The following is a 19,823-nucleotide window of genomic DNA, read 5'->3' as shown; positions in this document are numbered from 1 at the left end:
TTGAAAAGAGCCCCCACTCCCCCTCAATTAAATTTTGAGTTTAATTTTCCTTTCCTGTATAGCACCAGAAAGATCACAACTGGACATGACATACTGTGTGACCTCTGTATACAGATCAGGTAGCAGATTCTGTGAAAGACCTCTGGAGAGCTACTTTCCATTGGAGTAGACAGAACTGGGACTGAGTTTCATCCCCATAGCCTCTAAGTACTAAACAACAACAACAAATGGGGCTAACCTAAAGAACATTTGCACAAGCAAAAGCAGCCTGAATGCTGATCTCACACGTGCAGAATCTCATTTTGCATTCTCAGCCAGGGAAGAAAGTCTGGGTGAAATTACACTTGATTTATAACAGAGCTGAGTATTAACAAGCTGGACAAATTCAAATTCCAAGCCAAGTAATTACAAACTTCAGCAACTTCCCTAGTCACACAACTAGCTTTAAGTGGAATAGAATAAAAATGTGTTTGTTTGTTTGTTTGTTTGTTTGTTTGTTTGTTTGTTTGTTTTACTGGAGAGGCACAGTAGTCATGATTTGCTAGGACATGACTGTTGTCAGGCTGGGAAACCAGTAGACTGGTATGCATGTCACAGTCAGCCAAAGTAAGACATAAACCACAGCTTACTGTGAAGAAGAAGCATGCTGCTACACCCTACTAGGATATAGTCGCTGTGCTCATGAGGCCTGAGCTGTTTTGTTTCTTTGAATAAAGAGTTAACTTCATTGACACCTTGTGAGTTACTGCTGACCTGTACCTGACTCCCGCCTTGGCATACACACACATCTCTCCATCCAGGCAAGCATGATCACAGTTAAATGATACATTCCAGCAGTGCCAGAGGTCAGGGGACGATGACACAAAAGGGGGTATATGTTGCTGGTAGCAGGTTGGAGGAGCAACAAAATTGCAGATATGAGCACACACTTCATGCATATGTAAACACATTATGGAAGTGAAATTCATGCATTTATTTTCAACCTAGCAAAAGTTCCCCAAGAGTTGTCCTAGGACCTAGGAGATATTTTAGCAAACCCAGTGTGACTGTTTCAAGCTGCTCTTTTCAGGAAATAGTTGCCCAAGGAAGAGTCTTCTACTGAAAATACAGTGGCACCTCTGGTTATGAACTTAATTCATTCCGGAGGTCTGTTCTTAACCTGAAACCGTTCTTAACCTGAGGTACTACTTTAACTAATGGGGCCTCATTCTGTTCTCATCCTGAGGTAAAGTTCTTAACCCGAGGTACTACTTCCAGGTTAGCAGAGTCTGTAACCCAAAGTGTTTGTAACCCGATGTACCACTGTATACAAGGTCTCAAGAAACTGCTTTTTTTCAGGGTGGGATCTCTCTCTGCGACCTTTTCCCTTTCCTAGCTTGCTTGTTTCCTTAGCCAAGTTTGCATGTGCAATCACAAATCAGCATGTGAGTTCACACATGCTTTCCCCAGCAACCATTTTTCTGACAAGTGTCTTCATGGTGAAGAATCTTTGTCTCTTATTCATGGGTTGCAAGGAAATATTGCCAAGTGCTTTAAAGGGCAGGCAGAAGAAAAGAATATAGTATTTCTAACCAGCTTAAGTTAAAGAGAATCTAATCAATGCAAAGCTTTCTTCTGTTGGTGCCTACCCTTTGGTACACATCCAACCTATAATCGTTCTGCATGTAATTTTCAATTACTTCGAGGAGATGCCTTTCAAGCACAATGCCTCTGCCATCTTTGCTGAGCACAAAGCATCTTGTGTCTGGCAGCTCTAATCCAAAACCACATTTGTGAAAGCAACAATGTCTTGTGATTGCATCCTCCTTTCTGGTCGCTAAGTTAGTCTGCATAAAGCAGCTTTAATACAACAGTTCTCCGCTACTGCATCATATTGACCTGAGCCTTGATGTAGTTCTACTTACTCTGTACAAGCACTCAAAGATGTACTTATAAAAAGAGGGGTCACTGAGGTTTTACTGCATTGATGCGTGCTCATAATAAGCTTCCCACATGCTTGATTTAGTGGAGAAGGCTGTACGTCTGCCTAAAATGTGCATAGCACTTCCATAGTGGATTCACTGCTAAATTTCAGAACTTTTTCTCCTCCCACAAATTATAATCTAATAGAATTTTTTTTGTATTTCCAGACTATATTGAAATCAGCTTCCTAAGTGCATTGCTGTGTTGACTGCAATGAAATTTGAAAGGGGCAGATTAACAAAGAGAGTTTAATACCACTGGATCATCTTGATATGGAAAGTGAGCGTACAAATGTCCACTCTATCTTATTTCAACTTCACTCGGCACATATGGAATTTGTAACACCTCAGTATTGAGGCTGCAGTTCCAACACCACCATTCAACTTTTCCTTACTGAGACCTCAGGGAGGAACTTCCTCAGTCATGTTCTACAGAGCAGCTGAAGTTAATGAGCAGCCAAGATGGCTATCAAATGACACACATAAGTAAACGAAAATAGAATACAGATGTCCATAAAGGTTAGTGGCTCATCTTGCCTGTAAAACACCCACTAGAAAAAGGCTCCTTCTCATATCTACAGCGTCCCTCAAATGCTTAACTTCCCAAGGTTCAGAACACTGAATATTACTTTTCTCATACTCCTATAACAAGTGTCCTATTCACATACCCTATTCGTGTGTGTGTGTATAGTTTGATCCCTCCTGGCAAGTGCTGAACGATTGCCCCCACCCACAATTTCATGTTATTCACACATACATCCCCTCCAGTGTGGGATCACACCATACAACAGCAGCCACCACAACGCTGGGCACCATCTTCAAAGTGCCCGCAGGTTTGCATAGATAAGTGTTAAAGGGACCCACAGAAACAGCCCCAATTGTCCACAATTCTATTCTACAACCAATCTATTCAGTCCCCAAAACAGTACTGTCACTGCAAAGAACCAGTGACCTCCAGTGGACAGTCAGGGTGGCTAGATTGCTTATAGGTCTTCTGCAAGACAGGTAGTCATGTCAATATGAAAATGCCAGAAGTAGTACAGTAGTAATAACTGTGTTGTGGTATTTCCTAGGACTAGGGAACTTTTAAATAACAGTTCTGCATGCATTCTGTGGAATTGTGCTGGCAGAGGACAAAGGACAAAGGATTCTGCAGTTTTTCAACCCACTTTCAAAACTGTTTGCAAGAAATAACAGGCAGTGTAATCCTATAAATGTTTACCCACAAGTAAGCGTCACTGGTGCTTACACCCAGGTAGGTGTGTGTAGGATCACAGCCTAGCAAAGTAATCTTAAACATGTTTATTCAGAGTAAATTACATTCAGCTCAATGGGACCAAATCTCCAGTAAGTGCTTTTAGGATTGAAGTCTGATTTTAAAGATATAAAATTCTGATTTTTCACAGGGTTTTTAAAAATTGTTTTGCTTTCCTTTACACTGAAGCTGGCTTTTAGATGATGAGTCTGTGGTCAAGGATTTGAGTTTAATTAATGTAAAGTATGTAGCCCATATAAGGTGCTTTTATATATAAGTTTCCCATTTTCCTATTTGATTGTTAAAAAGTATCCTATATGTTTGTTTTCATACTGACACATGGAAGCTTCTGGTGTGGATTATCCTTCTGAGTAAAGGAGGCCTGAAAATAATGAGCATGTGCAAGCTAGGTGAGTGTGCATGGATGCGCACACGCACACACACATATCTGCAATATTTGCATGGGCTGATAGCAAGGAACAGTGTGCCCTCTATTTAAAACCCATTGTTCTTATCTATATTTACTATTCTAGCTCAGTAGGCTGTATTCCTGAACACCTGGACAGGAAAATAACCAGCTCATTATTCTTGTGGATTGTGTATACATTAACACTTGCTTATATAAATCTTGGCAGTTAAAGGGCACACAGGCCTTGAGCACAGTGTAACTCTGCCATTGTGGAAATTCTCACAGAAACTCTCCCAAGGCTTTCTCCTCTTGCTCTCCACATTGTTTTAGGGGAGCCAGACAGGCCCTAGAAACTGCCCCATCTCCAGTACACCCGCTGTCTCAATTGCTCCGGTCACACAACCCAGGGTTGCTTTTATTGTCTCAGGAGCTGCATTCCACACAAAGAACAGCTAATCACCAGGCTATGCTATCTTCATCCTAGCTGATTGTCAGCACAGCAATTCCTGAACTAGGCTTAGTGCCTGGCCTCATGGTGGCTTCAGATAGAAGCCATCTTGGGAGTCACCGACTAGGGATAAGCCATTTGCCACACATGCCTTGAATATTAAATAAGCCTCTAATGGGCCCAAGGGAGATGGATATTTCCTGATTTATAGTACAAGGATCAAATAATGAGGATTTTTTAAATGTGTATTTCCAGTTACAAACTTTAATTTTTTATCTGTAAATGTAAGCCCCTTAGGATAAAAGCTCAGTAGAAAGGAGCAACTGGGAGGTAAATTTATGTTGGAACTTAAATAACTGAACGACAGAACATTAGTTTACACAGTGACTAAAATTAGCATCAGCCTTGTCTCCAGAGAACTGGCTTCTGGAAGACAATTTAGATTTTTTCACTTAAAAAAAAAGAAGGCGGCTAGATGACAAAATCACTTCATAGCATCCTTGGAACATAATACAGTATTAATTTCCCCATAGATTTAAGTGACCTTTGCAGAAAAAGTGCTGAGGTGTTTTGTTCCTAAAGCTATTCCGACTTCAGAATTATAACTGTCTTTCAGCAATCATCAAATGTCTCTCTCCTTTTTTGCAAGTAAGGCTGTGTAATCTCGGTTGCTTTTTAGACACTTGGTTCATTGCAAAAGTGAGAACAAATAATCTTTTATGGTATTGCAGAGATGTCTACTTGTAGTAATGTAGCTGTTCATACATTCCGATGTTAACAACACAATGTCTTGCAACCAAGGGGGTGGTCACAATACAGTACACTGTTTGCCCCCTTCCCCAGAGGCATACCCTAACTCTGGTGAACAATAGTAAGACAGAATCACCTCTACAGAGAGTTTCACAGCCACTGTAGAAAAGGTGGCCAGTAGTGTCCTGTTGAACTGTATACATCAGACTATGTCTGTGATCAGTCTGGCTGGATTTAAGTTCAACTTCAGGCCACATTAAACCTGGAGTCTCCAACTTGATGTTCTTGGGTATCATTTCACCCTCAGATACATCCCGAAGGCTCACTGCCCCAATCAATATTTCTGTTTAAAAAAATAAAGGTTTTATTGCCCCCCTCCACTTTGGTATGGGTGTGTCTGCAGGCTCTTTTTGTCTGTGGAGTGAGGTTGGGGATAATGTTTTGCCTGGATTTTTTGAGGGGAAGCGTCTGAGCACTGCTATTTTCCCCTCTGTTTAATGGGTATTTTGTGGTGCCCATGACAAGTTTAACTACGGTTTAACGTGGCGTGCAAACATAGCCCTAGAATTCCAGCTCAGTTGGCAGGATTGCATTTAATGTAGTCAAAACCGGTCATAATAAAGTTTCTAATAAGTGTGACATGTATCATCCTTTTCAGAAAGTTATAATGTTCCCTGTATCAAGTAGTGTGTGTGTGTGTGTGTGTGTGTGTGTGTGTGTGTGTGTACCAGTCAGAAATGCACTGATTAGATGTTCAGCATATTTTACTTTTCTGCATACTATGGGGAGATCACTGTTAGCAGCTAATATAAAAGTAAGGGATAAGACCTGGAGGCATCTAATCATATTCTTCCCTTGCTAAAAAGAAATGGCATGGAGAATTTGATTGTTAGATAGCCTCACTCACTCTACTGTTATGCAATGACTCTGTGAGGAAAATAGTGACATCAGCTGGGGGACACTGGTATCAGATTCACAACTCAGCACTCTCTTACTTCCAAGTAAGTAAGCTTCAAAAGTAGAATTTTCCTCCATCAGAAGCCATAGGATTTTAGCAAAATCTGAAGAATATTCTGACAGAAACTATATGACCCTGTGAAATTAAATTGCATTAACTCCTGCAGTTCAGGTGGGGATTAACAAACATACTGAATGCAGATGCAAGTACTACTAGTCAAGCATAGATGCGATCTAAATAAGGCGAGTCAACATGTTCCAGATTGGGGTTGCACTCCCCTTTGGAAGTAGCAGGTATATGGCTTGGGAGTACTCCTTGATTCATCACTCCCCCTGGATGCTCAGGTGATTGCAGTTGTTAGGAGTGCCTTTTATCAGGATTGGCATTTCTTGATGAAGACGGACTTGGTCTCAGTCATTAATGATTTAGTTATTGCTAGACATTGGGATGCCTTAGAAGCCAGTCGGGAAGCTTCCACTAATGCAAAATACAGCAATTACAGCTTAAGGCATATAACACCTATCTTTATGTCAGCTCCTTTGGCTTCCTTTGTGATTCTGGTCTCTGTTCAAAATGCTGGTTCTGGCTTTTAATGCTATAGTTGCATTAGGACCAGGTGACCTTAGGGACCACTTGCTTCTCTATAGGCCTACGTAAGAATTGTGTTCAATGCCATAGGCATTGCTATTCAGTTATGGAGATTTGGTGAACTAGCATGACAGAAAGGGCTTTCATTCACCACATGCATATTATTGTTTGAATAGACCTCCGGTCACAGAGACATCCATTTGAAACCCTAACTCATAGCTATTATCCAAATATGATTAAAGATTACAGGGTTGTATTCAACTAAGTAAAACTAAGTTTTACTCAGGATATACTAATTGAAATTAATGGACCTTGGTCATGCTCATTAATTTAATGGGTAAAACTTAGCCAGATAAATCCTCAGTAACCAGATATGTGTGCATGTGCTCAAATTCAGTTGGTAACTTAGTCTGTCCAGACAACAAGGCTGCCCCTTGCTAATTTAAACTGTGTTAAGCTGTGAGTTGAAAAATGTTATTCACCAAGGAGGATTTATTCTGCACTATATAATATGAACAGTTTACTCATGAAAAGGGACTCAATCTCTCAAATGCCTGGTCAGTCTTGTCCGGCCCCAGTCCACAGAGGTCTTTAACCCGCCACCAAACCATACACTTGGGGAGCCAAGAACTAGCCAATCTGCTTCAGTAGCAATGCGGAAACCAGTATCTAGGTGATCTGGGAGGAGTGCAACACATTAAGTTTCATTGCTGTCTTCCAATCATAAATCTGCAATAGGTCAGCACTGCAAACTGAAGTGAATGGACTGAAGCTGGAAGGAACAGCTCTGAGTGCTGGAAGGAACATTGCACAGCAGTTTAACCTCAATTGTTGTTTTAACTCTAAAACACCCCATGTGCTAAGGATTGAATATTTCATTCCATTATAAATCAACATCTCTCTCTGGTGGATTAAGTGACTAAAGATTGCAATTTTTTATGGGATAATCCCAGAATAAAAACAGACTATATTCCAATTGATTGCAACTAGGTCTGAACAGCTGCAAGGAACGTGAAATATGATCCACTCTGTTGAACTTTTGATGACCTGCAGTAGAAGCTTGATCTTTGACACTCAGCATTTCTTTTTATGTTCCATTATGTCCCAGTGAGCATATTTTATTATTTAGCAGTGTATTCTTCATTATTTAGCCAAGAACTGTGTGTGTTTGCGCTCTCCCACACTTTTCATCAGTGCTCTCACATAAACACAAGGTTTTTGTTTTTGTTTAAAGATAAAGACTTGATGTGACTAAAAATAAGCCTACAATCCCTTTCAGCTTTCTGTATGATTTTCCAAACCTGCAATGGTTGTCAAAGGATTTGTGGGGCCACTTTGGGGTAGCTTGTTATCTTATACTTGTTGCTTAGAATGGAACATTACATGATCTGAGTAATTCACTCCCAAAGTTGTGGGGAAAACAGTGCCTTTAGATGCATGTCTGCAGTCATCCGTTGATTCAACGTCGTTGAAACCCTCCTTCAGGTGCTCCCACTACTGGAGGTGAAGTGACCAGTGAAAGGGCTTTAGAGGCTGTAATATCCCACCTGTATTACTTCCTCCCTAAGGATGCTCACCTCAGCAACCAACCCACATCATTATCCTTTAGGTACCAGATGGAGACTAAATTCTAGATATTTTAAAATATTTTACCATGCATGCCTACTCACAAGCAAATCCAGTGAGTTCAGTGGGGCTTACTCCTAGGTAAATTTACATATGGTTGCAGCCTTTTGAAGCCTACCTCCTGCAGCTACAATTATTTCATGCTATTTTATTTGTTGCTGCACACTGCCCTGGAAACAATGGTAAAGGGTGGTATGCCGTACAGTTTAAAAATAAATGAATAATACCAGAAAGCCTACTAGTATGGTAATGAAACTGTCTTCTCAAATAGATTTGTGCCTCAAATTAGTAAATGTTGTTTCTACTGATATGTGTGCTAGATTCATAGAATCATAGAATCATAGAGTTGGAAGAGACCACAAGGGCCATCGAGTCCAACCCCCTGCCAAGCAGGAAACACCATCAGAGCACTCCTGAGATATGGTTGTCAAGCCTCTGCTTAAAGACCTCCAAAGAAGGAGACTCCACCACACTCCCTGGCAGCAAATTCCACTGTCGAACAGCTCTTACTGTCAGGAAGTTCTTCCTAATGTTTAGGTGGAATCTTCTTTCTTGTAGTTTGGATCCATTGCTCCGTGTCCGCTTCTCTGGAGCAGATTTTTATTCTACTTTTTAAGGAATGGGCTGCAAGATTTCTAACGGAAGTGGTCACAGTTTCCAGAGTCCACAACTCTCAGAGCTTCCTTCAGAAGCACAGGCTGCATGCATTCTCTTACCTCCTTCCCATTGGACCAGAGAAGCCATGTTCATCAGGGGGAAAGAGGTAGACAACACATCTACCACTGCCTGCAATGGATGGAGGATAGTTTTGGTTTCTTATTTTTTTCCAGTCTTAAAGTCAATTCTTAAATTTTTTACATCAATTTAAAAAAGAAATCCTTGTGAAAATTCAACTGCATTTTGGTGCAAATCTGAAGCCTGTCTAAATCTCTCCCCCAACTTCATTTTCTTTCTCTGTACTCTACCACCTTCCCTTTATAAGCTGTCAGGAAGAGGCTGAAAGTTTGCAGCCTCTCATCGTCCCCATATCCACCTGCAGCTTATGCAGGCTGATTGGCTGGGCTACTCACGCGCAAGCAGCTGATCTAGCAGTTTCTTCCCCACAGGAAGTTTTAAAATATCCATGCCAACAGCCCAAAGAGAAAATGATAACTAATTTAGCTTATGATTCTGTAAAAGCAAGCAACAACTGCCCTTTCGGCTCCAATGAGCTGGGAATATGCTGTCAATATGTTTGGCCTTGATAGGAGAAAGCTCAAACGCAAATAACCAATAACAGCACAAGCATAGATTCCTCTTTGTCAGTAGCAGTAATACTTGTTTTGCCAAAGGTCAAAGGAGTGGTGTGTGTCTCAGTAACCCTAGAGGTGCCAGATGCCATGAACGGCAGCTGCATACCCTGCTTCCATGTTCATTTCCTAAGAATCTGAAAACTCTTTTTTCAATTCTTTGAAACCTTCTAGCTTTTCAGTAGCATCCCAAAGTACATACCATTCTTCAAGTATAGGTCAGGCTATGTGCCCCGTGCGTCCCTTGGACTTAGTACATAGCAGGGTCTTATTTGATTACCCAGCATAACAAACAGCTCTGTAAATAGGAAAGTTTTAACTACTTGACCTATATACTCAGCAAGGCAAAACTGGCAAATTGATCCTTCTTTCTTTCACTCTCGTTTCCTCCTAGGAAAGTAAATTTTAATGTGTTGTTTTTGTCATACTCCCTAGATAGAAAGGATGTGATTGGCAGAGCTGAATCCAAAGCATTATCAACATCTAGCCTGAGTGGGGAACAAAATCCTCAAATCTCGGGGATCATCAGAAGTTCAAATTGCTGGGATTTCCCTATTTTGCTGCCTGACTGGGTAAAGGCTAAAGCTACAAGGATTTAGCATTAAACTGCAGGAATTGCTAGCAAAGGGCTAAAATTATAACCCATTTGAATATTTCTCAAAACGAAGGGGGGGAAATGGTTCTAATAATCAGCTTAATATTTGGTATTGATTTTAACAGAGCTAGACACACAGATCCTTCAGTTTGTGCTAGTATATTGATTTCCGTAAAATCAGTGGCAATACACCTATGAATGTCACGGCAACAAGGATTTCATCCTATATAGTTTTCCCTTATTTATTATTAGTTTGAAGAAAATGTGAGGCTTGACATTGTATTTAGAGATCTACAAAATGAATTAAAACAGAGCAATATCATCCTGATTGCAACTTGTTTAAAAAGGGTTTAGTATAGATTAACATGGGCCAATAACTGTCTGGAACATAACATGCTCTCTCTTGTTACTGATCATCTGCCTTGTCTAAATTGCACTACCTATCCCCCAATTGGAACCAAGTTAACACCAGAAGAAGAGACAGATTTACAGTGGCCAGGGCTATGTCTGCGTAACTTGTTACTGTGTTTTTATTCTGGCAAGTGTTTGTGCTATATACAGTGCAAATAATATTTATTTGCTTCTTTCAAATATTCCCCCCCCCAAAGTACATATTGATGCCTGTAAACATTAGCGTGAGAAAAATGGGCTGCCCATATAGACTATGTGGACATGGTTATTGTATTGTTTTACTCCTCAAGATCTGGCATCATTCACATGAGCTCAGCAAATGAATTTGCAGAGTTATGCAAATGTCCAAAAATTAAACAAAAATAAAATGAATTGCTCCAAACACGAAGGGATCAAAGTGGACACAGGGCAGAGAGCTGCCATCATTTTATGTGCATACAACTTGCATCTGCACAAATGACTGAAACATAGTAAGGTGAAGTTGAAAATTTCTGCCCATGTGATTATGACCCAATTCACACCATAAATTTACAGCACAATGATACTATTTTAAATTTACAGCACAATGATACTATTTTAAACAATCATGGCTTTCCCCAAGGCACCATGGGAAGTATAGTCTGTTAAAGGTGCTGAGAATTGCTAGGGGACACCAGTTCCCCTCTCTGAGTTTTCTGGGAAGAGGGGTTGGCTGTTAAACCATCCTCGGAATTGTAACTCTCTGAGGGGAATACAGGGTCTCCTAACAACTCTCACCACCCTTAACAAACTACAGCTCCCAGAATTCTTTAGGGGAAGCCACAACTGTTTAAATTGGCATCATAGTGATTTAAATGTATGGTGTGACTTCGGATCATGTTGACCAGTGCTCTTTTTAGAGAGAAAGGATGCCAGTACTCATTGTGAAGTTGTTACAGTAAGTACCACACATTTAACATGGGGGGAGGGGTGTTTAAGCACTTGATGTTGACACCAAATCAGATGTGGCAATGCATGCTTCATATCATCAATGTACGGTAAAATTCTTCCTAGAACAAAGAGCATAAGCGCATTTGCACCCAGGATGATTCAAATTTCCAAATAATCAATATTCATTGTGGTTGCAAATTCATGAATGACCGCTCCCCGCTTAAAACGGGGGGCGCCCTTTGCGTGGACGCACGCAGCCCCTGGATCTGGAGCGGCTCCATCAGCATAGGCTTGGCTTTGCCTTCCCTCAGGTGGGATACCTGGAGGTCTCCGCCTACCTCAGTCAGTTGTCCAATCCCACCTGGGGGAAGCGTTGCCAAGGAGAGCAGGCCAGGTAGGGGAGGGATTACCTGCCCACATAATAGAGGGAGGATCTTACCTGGGAATCCTCACTTGGCTCCAGAGCTTCTCCCACCCTACCCACCCTCAGTTAATGTCTTATTTTTCTTTACAGGTTTTGCAGGTTAACTTTTCTTCACAGGTATGCGGGCACTGCTACGTTAAGGTCGCTGTTAAAGGGCCGGAAAGGAATTTCCCTGAATTGGCAGGTTTCGCCTTTCCCGTAGCAAAACGTCACAACTTTGGCGGTATCAGGCATTGGGCGGAATCCTTTAGTCCATCTTCCTCTTTGCGGCGGCGATACCAGGGTGCCCCGTTAAAGGGGTTTCTGAAGGGAGGCTTTGACCGTACGCCGAAAGGTCGTAAGTCCCGGCTGGGGACTGGGGAAGGAGAACGCCCAATGCCTGAGCCAAGGTCTACCCACATTTGAAATTTAATAAAGTTGTGGCCAATTTAATCCCATAGCACGTTGTCTTGAGTCGTTATTCCACATGACGGGGGGGACCACTCGGGATCTGGGGACTCTGCCTGTCCACGAAAAGTGAACAATCTGGTACCTGAGTGGAACCTGGGGGAAAGAGCCCAAACAAGCAAAGGGGCAAAACGTGATGGGGGTAATGGACAGCACACAGGAGAATTAGGGGCCGGAGCTCATGATAAATCACCTGTTTATTGAAGGTGCATGTCTGTTGTATGTTTACACAAGTCCTTAGCCATCAAGCAATACATCTATACATGTCATCAGGCAAACATTATTTATCAATCAATCAATCAATCACAACAAATCTCATTGGTAGAGATGGAAGAATCTGTCAATTTGGGTCTCTCAGTTTCTCATTTTTTGAATGCTAAATTCAGTTCTCTACATTTCTGCAGCAATTTGAAAGTTTTCTTTTTTAAAAAAAATCCTCATGAAAATTCATCAGCATTTTGTGTGTGTGGATTTCACAAAATAGACATATCTTCGTATGGGTTTTTTAACAACAACAACAACAACAACAACAACAACAACAACAACAACAACAACAACTAAAGCACACTTTTTTGCAAGCAATTTTGCCTAATATATTGCATTATTTTCACAAATAAGTTCTTTTTAATGCAAACTAAATGCAAACTAGTATACTCATTTTTGTAAACATTGATTGGTTGCAGAACTGCATTACAAATTCAGATAAGTGCAAATTTTAAAAAGGATGGCTATGTTTCAGTTCTCATATTGTTTTGGAAAGTGTGATTTTGAGAAATTAGGCTTTAAGTGCAAACTGAATCCAATTTCCCCCTCATCTGTACTGCTTGGATGTATAAGGCTAACATGTCAAGGAGAAAGCTACCCTGGAGTCCACTCTGGTGTGCTGGTGGTGTTCCATGAATTGGGGAGAGCTTGTTTTTATGTGAGAGAGTCCATAAAAGCATCCATCTTCTGGAGCAGGGGAAGAAAGATGGAGCTCATTCCCTTGAACTTTACAATGCCTCGTTCCTCCAAATCAAGGTCCTTTCAGAGGGTGCTACTAAAATTCCAAGTCAAACTGACCTGTGCCTCAGCCTGATTTGGAAAGCTGTTACCACACTGAAAAGTTGATACTGATACACACTGTGTTGGCTTGAGTACAACATCATTTTTTTAAAACCCTGAGTCTCAGCTTTCATAAATTAAAGCTCAATGGGGATATATTCACATGTGTCCTGGAAAAACCATAGCAGCTGGAGCTAGATCATTTTGTATGTGCAAGGGGAGCCTTTTACACATTACTTCTGAATATGGTCATTTTGTTATATCCTATGGTTGTGGCTGGCTCAGTCTCAGCCTGAAGAGAGGACTAGAGCTAGTGAAGATGAACAGAGGGTGAAAGGGACCCCAAAAGAAGGATTAGCATAGGGCCAGGAAGACTATGATGTTTTATGAACCAGACACAAGAAGAACAGCCTAATGCTCTCTTGTGCAAACACTAGATTAGATCTGCATGCTTACGACGACGCCAGCGCAGTAATAGGACAGGGAAAATGAACAGTCTGCTGCTGGCTTAGAATAGAAAATAGGCATGGAGGCTTGAGGGTGTTATGCACAAATTGTAAGTAGTGCTAACAATGAAAAAGCAAAACAGAACACTGGGCACCCACCCAGCACTTGCTAACTCGCAGAGGTTTGGCTAATGACATGTCATGGGAAAGGAAGGACAGCATCCCAGTTCTCCCCTCACATTTCTGTTGAGGAGGGTGACCACAAATAGCTCCATTGTTTTGGCAACAGAAAACAGACAAATTTCATTATTATTCATTTGGTTTATGTGACTGTAGTTAATTTTGGGTGCCATTTCTGGGCTTCGGACTGAATGAGTGAGTTAAAAATGGCCAATACTGTACTAACCAGAGTACACTATTACAAATTTCTAAGCTGTAGTCCTAGGTGACAGTCCACGATCTATTTACCTTGAAAGTAAGCTTCCACAGTTCATGCCAAAGGAAATCTTAATAGCAATACCAGTAGTAATAGCCTAAGTACAGCCATTGCCCTAACACATGTTTTTGCATTATAATTATCTTTGCTCACATCTGTCATAGATTCATTCTCAGTTCTTTACAGGCACCTCCTGTCTTGTTGTCTACAACATTCTAAAAGTGGCAAGTCACCCATCCCTGAACGTTCAGTGATTAGAGATAGCTCTGAAGTGTTGTCATAGTTAAATTCTTCCTGATATATTACTTACCCTGGATCTCCTTTTTTGGGAACACTCAGGCTTCTTTACTCTCACAAATGGCTTTTCATCGACAACAGTATATCTTGATGTTGGTGAGGAAGGGAATCTAGCCTTGGTGACTGAGAGTGATAATTTTGCAACGAGGGAATAGCTCTGATGTTACCAAACCTCTCAGGCAAAGACAGCTGGCCATATGGCATGGGAGCCCAGAGGCAACAAAATCCCCCCCCCCAAAAAAAATCTGAAACTAAAATCAGCAAATTCATAAAATGGTGCAGGGTGGTGTGGGTTTGTTATTGCACAGCTCCAGTTATGGCACGTAGCCAGTAGCTACCTATAATACTTGTATAATCACATTCAATACAGCAATTCTAGAATTGCAATGTATGGGCTATCTGTGAGGGCGTATTGCATCCCCCCCCCCAATATATACTGCAGAAATCTCCACAATAGTGCAACCTTGCAGGCGGGCAAGGAAGTTATGGATAGTAGATGCAAGAAATGGAAAATAATTGTGCATTGCTCACTATTACTACTATTATTGATAGCAACAATAATAATGAAGGATAATAATCATGCATGTCATGTTACAGAGTTTCCTAGGCAAAAAAGAGGTGCTCTTGCAGAATCTTACAATCTAAACTATACAGTGGGGAAATCCACACAAAAAGGGGAAGAGACTAGGAAATAAAGAGATGACTGTGGCTAAACACACTTAACACCTACTCAGACAGAGGGGCAAATAGGCATGTCAGGAAACTAATTGTATGGATTGCATTTTGCATGCTTGACATCATGACTGCAGGGTGGGTGGATGAAAGAAACTTTAACTTTTACTGCTTCCATGGCCTTGGTCAAGCTCTGAGGCCCCTGCAGCTGCCATTTGTCCAGGAGGAAAACTGCCATTGGCACAAAGACAGCTACACACAGTATGCACTGCTTCTCTCTTCACTGGTGCAACCTCCTTGATCACCTGTTCCTCACTCTTGAGTTTGCAGGAATGAGCAAGAAAGCAAGCAAGCAACAACAGTAGTGAGAAGCAGGAGGAAGAGCTGTCACTGCCTACTTGTTCATTGGCTTTGACTGGCAAACAAGTGGTTGATACTCATGAAACAAGATAAGGCAGAGGAGGTGGAGCCACTAGCAACCATGGCAGCTAGGAGGTAGATTCACTGAGGGAGAGGAGGACCACTGAAAGTGCTCTGCCCAAAAGCCTACCAAAACCTGGAGTGAGCACTGACTGTCACAGGCAAAACATGTCAGCTTGTTCTTTCAGTGCCAGAGAATATATTTACCAAGCTGTTTTTAAACTTAGCCTGCTCCTTTCGTTCTGCTGGCTCTTAAGATTGTCACGGGAATTGTCCTGCTATTTTTGTGCTTTGATTTAATAACATTCAGCTACAAGCATGTACTCTGAAGAAACACCCCTAAGGACTAAATCTGTGAGACTAGAGAGGATAGCTCACTCAGTCCATGATAGCACAAACTCAGTCCACTGGGTAATATAACATCCTTCTTCACGGGCATCCAAATAACTGAGCACATCAAGTTCTTTTAATTATTAATTGGTCTGTCAAAAACTCCTACATGATGCAGAAGATGGATAAATCTTCAAGTGATTTTGAGGGTGGAGAAAAATCTTAAGCACAGGTCAGCCACACCCTGGAGGGGAAAGGTGAGGCAAGGGAGTGGGTGGCAGGAGCATATCCATGTTGCTCAATGAGTGCTCCAGGACTGATGGTTACGCGATCTGAGAATGCTTGACCTATACTGATCTTGGCAAGGCACCCACAGGGCACCATGAGAGGAATCAGCAAGGAAAACTCCAGGCAAGCCACTTGCTCTAATGAAGTTTAATAATGGATTGTGGGGTTTTGTTTTTTCAGGGCCAAATCACTCCTTCCAGGCTCCACCCTGTTTTTGAGAAATGGTAGGCTTTAAAGGGGCAGACTGCTGATCTGGAACCAGCTCTACTACTGCTTTCTGACATTCCTTCCTATGTACATTGCTAAGTCACCATGGGCATGGGTTCATGGTACAGAGGGGAGTGGGTTAGTTTCTCAGGTAGTCAAGGCTCCAAGGACACAGACTCTGGAAGTCCCAACTCAGGAGTCCATGGCCAAAGAACCCCTGAGGCTCAGGCCAGGTCAGGAGGCTGTGGCCTGAGATAGTTTCTAGTACCACTGCTTCTGATGGTTGTGGTCTGGTGGGAGTCAAAGTCCAGGCTGCTGCTCTGGATAGGGTTTGTGACATCACTGACATAATTGTTCTAATAATCAGAGAAACAAATGAGATTGGGGGGTTCTTAATACCAGAAAATGAAGAGTTAACTTTGGTACTCAAACAGGAATAAGAACTTAAAGAGAGACGGAAGGCACATGCTTGTGGGGGCAAACTACTGCCAACACCTTTCTTGTGGGACTTGCACTGACTGTTAATCTACTACCGGGTCAAGTTCAAGACGTTGGCACTAATCTATAAGGCCCTATATAGCTCAGGACCTGGTGAACTGAGAGACTGTCTTATATTTTATGTACCCAGTAGGTCATTGTGGTCTGCAGGAGAGCTTCTCATGAAAGTTCCAAGATTTCAGAAGCCCATTTCATAGCAACTTGGAGCAGGGCTTTCAGTGTGGCTGCCCTTTCCTGTGGAACAGAATTCCTGTTGAGATACGGCAGAATTCTGCACATCACCTAGCTCAAGCAGAGCAAGGAAATAAAAACAAACATGGATGTTAGAACAGGAGTGGGAAATCCCTTCTAACTAGCAGGCCATGTTGCCAGCCCCTCTAGATCCCAGCTGACACCCCATGGCCACTGCAGAAAGCAAAATTCCTTCCAGTAGCACCTGTTTCAGTGTATCTGTGTGCATGCACATGAAAGCTCATACCAATAACAAATTTAGTTGGTCTCTAAGGTGCTACTGGAATAATTTTTTTTATTTTGTTTCGACTACGGCAGACCAACACGGCTACCTACCTGTAACTAGAACTGCAGAAAGCAGTGTGGCTTGCATTCAGCCAGTACTATTTTTCTAGAAAAAGAGGTCCCAGAACTCACCATGAATGCCTCCTTGCTCTCTTTTAATGGCAATGGCACGCACCTGAGAGATGCCGGAACTGAGTTCTGCTGGGAATAAAGCCCTGCATCCAGCACTAACTGAAACAGGAACAATCAGGAACCTTACATTTGGTGGTGAATTCAAATTGCACTATCTATTCCAGAGCTCCTCATGCTTTCAACAGACATTGGATCCATTTTGGAGCTCCTGAATGGATCTACCCCAGAAGTGTGGCTTGCATTGAGCACCAAATGCAAGCCACACTTTGAAAGGTGCAATCGAGAGGGCACTGAAAGGTTTCTGGTGGTTCCTTTGCAGTCACAGCTTCACCTGATAAATACCTGATATCGTATGACATCATGGCATGGCAGGGGGAAAACAGCTTCTCAGGCAAAAGTAGGACCTGCTGGTTTGGTCTGTCAGGCTAGAACATCCCTTTGCCTTTGTCAGAAGGTAGAATTTCTCATCTTCCTTGATGTTCTATCCAATACATAAAATGGAGAGGCCATGGGCTTTCATTCTGACAGGGGTAATCAGAGAAGCATAAAAAGTTTATGTGTATATGGAAAAAGGATAGGGTTTTTTTAAAGGACATAAAGAAAAACATATAACAATAATTCACGCTGTCAGTTCACTTTGCAAATACAACAGCCACCAGTATTTTCATATAAAATTAAGCATATGTCAATATAAGCCCTCCAGATGTTCAAATAGGTATCTATATGAAATTGGCGTGTATTTAAAAATATGTTCAAATATAGCAAGGGTACCTTGAAGTACAAGTCCCTTGGCAACGAGAAGGGCTCACAATATCCACTTTTGTTGAGACTCATAAAAAGCAACCAAGTCTACAAGGCAGCATGCAGTAATTAGATATTTGGGGTGCAAGGTACAGGACCATATTCAGTTATATGGTAGGCATATCAGCATAGCCATCTGTGCTATTTGTTGCAACCAAAAGCTCAAATGTTGCCTTAAACTAGAACAACCAGATGTCTCAACCCAAAATAAACCTTTTTAAGTTGCAGAGGCGTGGCAGTGGCTGTTGTTTTGATCTTCTCCCTTCCCCCAACCTTCTCTCAAGAAGGCTGCAGAATGACGGACAGGGAGTGTGGTCTTATTTTCTCCAAATGTTATGTAACTCATACCCCCAAGAGAATTAACCAGAAATAGGTTTTTGAGAAGATGGGTTTTTTTGTTAGAACTTTTATATTATTATTACTATTTTTGGCTTTCTCCCTAAAGGCACAGGCAAGATGTTAGCAACTCATGAAATGTCTGCCTGCAAGCAGCCTTACAAAGATTTCGAGGTGTATAATTTTTTTCTGAAAATTCTAGGTTTAGAATACAGTGGTACCTCGGGTTACATACGCTTCAGGTTACATACGCTTCAGGTTACAGACTCCGCTAACCCAGAAATAGTGCTTCAGGTTAAGAACTTTGCTTCAGGATGAGAACAGAAATTGTGCTCCGGCGGCGTGGAGGCCCCATTAGCAGGAGGCCCCATTAGCTAAAATGGTGCTTCAGGTTAAGAACAGATTCAGGTTAAGTACGGACCTCCAGAACAAATTAAGTACTTAACCCGAGGTATTTGTCTCTCCGTAATGAAGCAGACCTTTTAATGGTTCAGTATGCAAATCCTCCCGTTTATCACACACTACACATTCGTTGAGAATAAATACATCAGCAGGTAATATATTCCTAAACTTTTTAAAAAGGTGTGAAGAATATTTTCCCCCCAGACTTGCCGCAACTCTGCCAATGTAAATTGCCAGAACCAGAACTCCTAAATATATACGCCTAAAAAAATAATAATACTCAATTACTCTGGGGTACAAATACACACACCCAGACACCTATCCCCTATCCCAGATTCCCCTATCCCAACATCCCAATGCCATGTACAGGCATTGTGTCTCAGCCCACCTGCCCCTGTCTCCAAGATCTAGCTATAACCCCAACTGACTGCCCGCATAATCAACATACAAGGAAAGATAAATTCCTTCTCCCCTGTACATATGCCTATTTTAACATTAACAGGCTTACTGCAGAAAATAAGTTATGTTTCATTTTGGTAGGTCGGTGTCTTCCCTTCCTTCCTATTGACAGGAAAGGCTGTTGGCTGTACCACTCAGTAGTAGAGTGGGCAGCGCTGAGGAAGGGAAAGGCTGAAGCCGCTGATCAGAGGCGAATTTCTCTCAACAGCAGGGCTCTAACAATTACAACAGCCCCTCTCAGTGTGTGGCCATTGTAAGTGCAGAGGGGGTTATTTGTCATTTGAACATCTGAGCCTTACCTAAAGGATAAAGTGGTACTGCCAGCAACAGGTAGATGAATAACATGGAGATGTTGGTTGTGAACATTAACCCTTGGGCTTCAGTCCTAACTAAACACACATACTAGGGAAAGTAAGCTCTTTTTGACAAAATGGGACTTCCAAGCAAACAGGAAGAAGTCTAGTTACAG

At 41.8% G+C, this 19,823-nt stretch overlaps 1 protein-coding gene across 3 annotated transcripts in view; it reads right to left on the bottom strand.

The window, feature by feature from the left end:
- TOB1 (transducer of ERBB2, 1) overlaps positions 1-19,823 on the bottom strand; it is a 109,912-nt gene that overhangs the window by 58,004 nt on the left and 32,085 nt on the right. Inside the window, exon 1 of one of the 3 annotated variants that reach the window (XM_083487261.1) lies at positions 15,222-15,303. The exons of 1 other annotated variant lie outside the window; for it this stretch is intronic. The gene's annotated coding sequence lies outside the window, so the exon portion shown is untranslated. Of the gene's footprint in view, positions 1-8,711; positions 8,773-15,221; positions 15,304-19,823 lie in introns of those variants that run through there. One more of the 3 variants, XM_083487256.1, reaches the window with a different exon arrangement.

Source organism: Podarcis liolepis (genome assembly GCF_965112155.1).
Source record: "Podarcis liolepis genome assembly, chromosome: 2".
NCBI lineage: Eukaryota > Metazoa > Chordata > Lepidosauria > Squamata > Lacertidae > Podarcis > Podarcis liolepis.
Note: the sequence above shows the minus strand (reverse complement) of the source record. Positions and strands in the feature narration are given on the sequence as shown.